Source organism: Hesperophylax consimilis, chromosome 5 (genome assembly GCF_061612785.1).
Source record: "Hesperophylax consimilis isolate HC1 chromosome 5, BYU_Hcon_1.0, whole genome shotgun sequence".
NCBI classification, from domain to species: domain Eukaryota; kingdom Metazoa; phylum Arthropoda; class Insecta; order Trichoptera; family Limnephilidae; genus Hesperophylax; species Hesperophylax consimilis.
In genome coordinates this window covers 33,623,799-33,630,256 of record NC_142840.1, presented here as the reverse complement: position 1 = coordinate 33,630,256, position 6,458 = coordinate 33,623,799, and the positions used below count along the sequence as shown (strand labels likewise).

At 31.7% G+C, this 6,458-nt stretch overlaps 1 long non-coding RNA gene across 1 annotated transcript; it reads right to left on the bottom strand.

Annotated features, from left to right (window-relative positions):
* Positions 1-1,128: 1,128 nt before the first annotated feature.
* LOC149423820 (uncharacterized) lies at positions 1,129-5,395 on the bottom strand. Its single transcript, XR_016302230.1, has 2 exons — positions 5,038-5,395; positions 1,129-1,465 (listed from the first exon to the last, which is right to left on the bottom strand). It is a non-coding gene; the product is annotated as an uncharacterized LOC149423820 (long non-coding RNA).
* Between the last annotated feature and the right edge of the window lie 1,063 nt (positions 5,396-6,458).

The window sequence follows — 6,458 nt, the reverse complement described above, 5'->3', positions numbered from 1 at the left end:
TTATTAATGAATCAAATTATTATAGTGATATCGGAATTATTAATTAATCAAATTATTATCATGATGTCGGAATTTTAAATAAATCAAATTATTATCACGTATTCGAACACGTGTTGCGACATCGTAAAAATATATTCGAAATTTACTAAAAGTTTCTCAGGAAACCTAATAATACATTCGTTAAAGGTGTGCAATCCCGTTTTTAGATAGATTAATAATAATTTGAAGAGATTCTTAATAAATTAGAAATACTAATTTTTGAAAACCGAGCATGAGAGTGCCCGATGTGTTTATTGTTTATTGCGGTATTTTAAGTAGGTACATAGTTATCTATGTCCTAATACAATACTTATATACATATACATATAACTATAGTAACACATTTAAAATGAATCAATCACATATTTTCGTAATTTAATTTTAAATGTTTTTATGTTTTCTTCTGATTTTATTTCTTCTGGTAGCTCTCCAAATATCTTCAACGCTCCGTACATCAATGACTTTTGACTCTGTGTTATTATTAATATTGTAATATAATATAATATTATTTTTGTACGGTGCCCGGTGTGTCCGGTGCCAAATATGCTCGGTACCGGGTGCCCAGTGTGCCACCAATCTTTTTTAAATCCAAAGAACTAAGAAGGTTCCTGCTTAACATTGTTTTCATAATATTCCATAGGTAAAGTTAGGCCGTGGTCGGTGAGAACAGTTTCAGAATTATTTACAACGACAGCTGTCTATTCGACAGGACGCAGAAAATTAAGCACCACCTTCTGATGACCCATAGATGCACAGGGCGCGACCGGGTACTAGGCGATGACTTCTAGTAATTTTCACTTTTGCAATGTATTGGTTTTTATTCTGTTTTCTCAAAATAAATATAAAATAAGACGAATATTAAAAAACACATTTAGTAATGGTAATCATTAGCTTAGTGTTCTAGGTCAAAAGAATTATGTAAGTTTAATATATTTTACCATTTCTGGCGTTCAGAAAAGGAAATTGTGGGAAGAACTTAATTACATTAACCATAAACACTCATACGATTTTTTTTATCAATTATAAGGTATTATAATCCCAACGACGGTTTTGCAATTTCCTTCCTGTGGTGACATTGTTAAAGGCACAATCGTAAGCGTTCACATTTTAATTAAATAAATTATTATAAAGCATAAGTATTATGCACACGGCTCATTGACCGCAAAAATAATTGGCGGATTATGTGAAGTTTTAATCGTAGATACGTATTTTATTATCAATGGTATTTTAAGAAAAATCATTAAATACAACATTTTGCATATGTATGTAATAATTATATTAGGTATAATACTTTTAAATGCATTACAAGAAGAAGTTATTCAATTAATGTGTACATTAAAAATAACATGTAGGACTTGTCGCGAAGGAAGACGAGTATCCTGAGAGGCGTGGCTCCACCTGGTGTTGATGTCGATAGGACTCTCATCTGAAAAAAATATTAAAGACGTTATTCAACTGAAATTGGCGAATCACGCTGTTTTTTTCACAGCGAATCAGACGATTTGGAAGAAACATCTTTACTTACCTACCTAAAATTTAACTAACGAATATTTTTAAGTAATGAACTTTTTTATAAATGTTCAAAAAAGTAATGTTAAGGACCGGTTGTTTCGGAGAATTTGAATAATTCATCAAATTTCAACGCTCATTTTCAAGTTCTGTGAAAGATTTTTTCAAGTTCTGTTTTTATTTCAGTTTTGTCAAGCAACTAGCCTACAATGATATAGTAACAGAACTTGAATAAGACTTTCACAGAACCCGAAAATGAACGTTGAAATTTGATGAATTGTTCAAATTTCAAAGTTGATTTTCAAGTTCTGTGAAAGTCCTTTTGAAGATCTGTTATTATATCGACATGGATCAGTTGCTTCACAGAACTGAAATAATAATAGAACTTGAATGGAACGTTCACAGTCCTTGAAATTTTACTGTGAAATTTGATGAATTCTTCAAATTCTCTGAAACAACTCGTCCTTAGAAAAAATATGTAACGATGTATGTAAGGAATGATTTTATAAATGATTTACACCCCATAATTAAGCTGAATTTGTGTTTATGGGTGTGTTATTTTATTATTCACGTGTTATGTTATTTTATATTCAGTGTTTTAGGGTGAAAATTAATTTTTTTAAAATTATTATTACTATTTCAGAATCTTTCTGATAATGAATTGAAAAATGTTAATCAAAGATATTTATAATTGAATTGTGTCATCGTTTTTTTTTTTACTTTTTGGATTTGGGATTATTGACATTTATATAAGACTTATTATTTTTAAGTGGCGCTCTTTTGATTTAACTAACAAGTTAACCTTCCTTACATTTAGGTAGGTTAACTAATAATTTAGCAAATAGTAGCTCGGGAACAACCAGGGTATCTAGCAAAGTCGTTTTGCAAAGGGTTTGTCGATAACTTGTCATCGTTCACAAGCACGAACGATATAAACGTGAAAACAACAGTTCACATCAAACAAATTAACTCTTGGAATGAGTTGTTTCACAGAATTTGAATAATTCATCAAATTACAAAGTTGATTTTCAAGTTCTGTGAAGATTATATTCAAGTTCTGTTATTATTTCAGCTTTGTAAAGCCACATGCCAATAATGATACAATAATATAACGTGAATAGAACCTTCACGAAATTTCATTGTTCAAATCCTGTGAAACAACCCGTCCTTAGTTGGTCGTTGTGAACTGTTGTTTGTTCTTTAGCTATGATAAGTTACCAACATTATCGATCGATCGTGCTAGTTGTTCGGCGTTCTAACATATTATTGAACGTCATTTTTCTTATGTGTATGTATTTTTTATTTATGTGCGTATTTTATCATTTATACGTAGAAAATATTCTGATAAAAATATAGCAAATTTATCAAAAATCTCTGCAAATTATCCGGATTCCTGTTAAAAACAGGATTGTAGGCCATTAACGAATGAACTAAATAACTATAAGTAAAATAATAATGTTCTGTCACGATTTCCGAACACGTGTTCATACAACTCTCAAACAGTTTTTCATTTCGTCTTGTTATTACGAAATTACCAACACTTTATCAGGAAGTGGCTTACAGTCCCGTTTTTAACGGGAATACTTAAAATTTGAAGAGATTTTCAATAAATAAGCTTTACTCATTTTTTTCCGTGTACGAATCCAACGTGCAATAGGGAAAAAGCATCTAACTAATAATAAGTATTTATCAAATTTACTTCTGTGAAAACGAAATACTTATAAATGTTTTCCTTAGTCTTTTTCCAGTAAGTAATATTTACCCGATACTTAAATCAGTCCATCATAAGTTATAACAGCAATTCAGCGCAGTATTTTAACAAGAAAAAGGGTATTTGTACCTATTACCTTTAGCTTGACGCAAAAAATTCTATCAATTTATAACCACATAAAGATTATACTATAATTTTATTACTATACCACCGTTCTTTTCTTAGAACGATAATGCTACTAACCACTCGTATTTTTCCTGTATTCAGAATCTATATGAAATTATCAAAACAGTTAATTGTTTTAAAATACTACTTAGGTACGTATGATAATCTTGCAAAAAAATCCCAATAAAGTTTTAGAATCAAAATAAATGGTTAAAAGAAAAAGAAAGTCGCAGTGTGCTAAAAATCACTCGCTCAGTGATAAAAATTAGCCAACTCCGTTACATATTCAAAATACAGGCCGTAAATTCAATATTTTAGAGCAGTTGGAAATTTATAAAAATTCTAACAATCATAAAGCTAGTTTGATCGAGCTTGCAACTCCTAGATATGTTTGAGCCGAGTTAATTTATCAGAAAACACAAAAATATCAGTTAATACAATAATAAATCAGGGTAAAAAGAAACCCCTGAGTCATCCAAATTATTAATTAAGAAACATCTTACTTTATTCAAATTTAAACAATATAATTATTGGGAAACCTAAAGGGTAAAACAACCGTTCGTAATTGGTGATATTTCAATAGGAAATCAATAGTGACATAGGTAATAAAAACAAAATCAATTGTTTTTTTCGTTGTAATTACCATTATTCATAAAATATGAATATATGGTCTGTAACTGTCTTCGACAGTTTGATAATGCCTTCAGAAGGCCAAACAGTTGTCACTCATAATAATAATAATTTCAGTGCAGAACTTGTTTATAAAGAAAGAATACAAGTTGAATCAAAATTTTATTGAACATATAAAAGAAAAAATTCTAGTTGATCTTCCTCTGGTAATTCGCAAAATTAATATCTTCATTGCTCCGTACGCTGCACATCAAAGAATTTTAATGACATTTTAGCTACTATCACAGTAATAATGAATAAACAATTAGTAATAATGATTTCATTTTTCTCATACTATAAAATTATTACCATTTGGTATTTCAGCGTTGTTATTATACTAGCGCCTAATATAGTCACGGCTCCCTAAAGGCTTCAACTTTCTATTATTCTATTATTTTATCAATTTATTCTATTTTATTTTCAATTTATTCTATTTTCTTTTCGTTGTCTTTCTGTTCTATCGTTTTTGTTATTGATTATATATTTTATTGTATCTCTATATGGAATGTGTGGGACTGCACTAACCTCCCCACATACCGGAATAAATACCTTATTATTATTATTATTAAAAATTTAGGCGTATTAGATCTGACAAAGAATTTAAATACAAAAATGCAAAAATCAGTCATTTTAAATACAAGTAGGATTATGAAAGATTTTTTAAATATTTATATTGAGGGATCAGTAAGATTTAAAGGTCCAGTTAAGATATGATATGAAAATATCTGCAGTCGGTGAATTATTTTCCCATTTGATCTCTGGTGAGTTGAAGTCTTGTTCTTGTATTTATTATACTTATATAATGCACTTGCATAATGTGGATTGACTAGATGATCATTTGTGGAAAAGTGTGTGGAAGGGTTTAGTTTTTCCTATAGAGGAAGATTTATCCCGGACAAGTTGGAAAATAAAAAATAATAATAATGAATTCAACATAGGCTCACCCAGAAAAGCGTGATCCTTCCAGATAGTACACCTTTTGGTGTCGATTCTGCAGCCCGAATGCACGCTGTTTGCCCCTGCGCGTGCCCTTGATCGTGCGCGCCCCTCTCGGCTTGGCACGTCGTGACCGTGGTAGCACGCCGTGACGCCAGCCCGCGCCACGGGCCCGCCCTTCCCAGCGCCGCCCTGACCTTATAACAGCCGCCCCACACGGCTCCGTGAAGCACAACATCACCACCAATATTACACTTAACAATAATACGACATTACATAACTTCATGGTGACGATGAGAGGTTACTTCTTCTGGATTACCGTTGGTAGAGATTGGATATATAAGACCGAAGAATACATAAACCAAATACGTGTAAGAACGATGAGCTCTGGTGAAGAAGGATTACCTTCTACGGTGTGTCTTCCGGCTGGGTACCGCTCTTATCAAAGGATGTTGGGTCTGTGGTACCTCGTATTTAATGATATCACTATGACACCGTCAAAATTTTTTTTACAATAAAACTATAAATAAATATTACATGTCCAATAATTAATCACCGGTGGCTTTTGGATAGCAACCTAATTTCTGGTAATCCCAAGAATCGTTAATCTCTACAAAATTTGGTTTTCCTATAAATTTTGTACATTTAGTTCGTGTTTTGAGGGATATCATTAGGGTTGCCAGATGTCCGGTTTTGGACCGGACAGTATGGTTTTTTGAACGGTTGTCCGGTCTAGAAAATTTTGGAAAACCGGACAATAGAATGTCCGGTTTTTTGAAAATACATGACATATAACCTCACTCGCGAGATAATTTACAGAGCAAAAGACTTGAGCGATTCTGGCGGGTGGTAGCAAGACTTGCTCAAATCTGTTGAAAATGGTACAATATGTGTGCATTGTTCCTGTCTCCAATGCAATGCCTTCGTAGAAAGAGTTTTTAGTCTAATGGGTAATGTACGGACTGACGAAAGAAATCTACTATGTGTGAATACGGTAAAAAGTAAATTATGTGTTTTCTTCAATTTACATGTCAGTTGCACTGAATTTAAAGATACAATTTCAGGTAATAAACGATCATGTAAAGCAGTATCATGTAGTGGCAAATACGTTAAAAAGTGATTTTATGCTTATCAATAGCAATAATAAATATAAGTTTTAATATTTACTGTGTGTGTTTTATTGAAAGTGTTTCATTGAAACACCCTGAGAAATTTTCGGTAATTTTCTCTGTTTGTTTTGGCCAAAATCAAAGGGGTTTGTTGGATTTATCAAAAGACCTTTTGATTTTGGACAAATTATACCAAAAAATTAAAGGGGGGACCTTTTGATAAAAAAATGCTCGGTTTTATTTATCTGGACCATCTGGCGACCCTAGATATCTTGGTTGAAAATTGTATACCAAAACCTACTGTCGGATTCCATATTTAA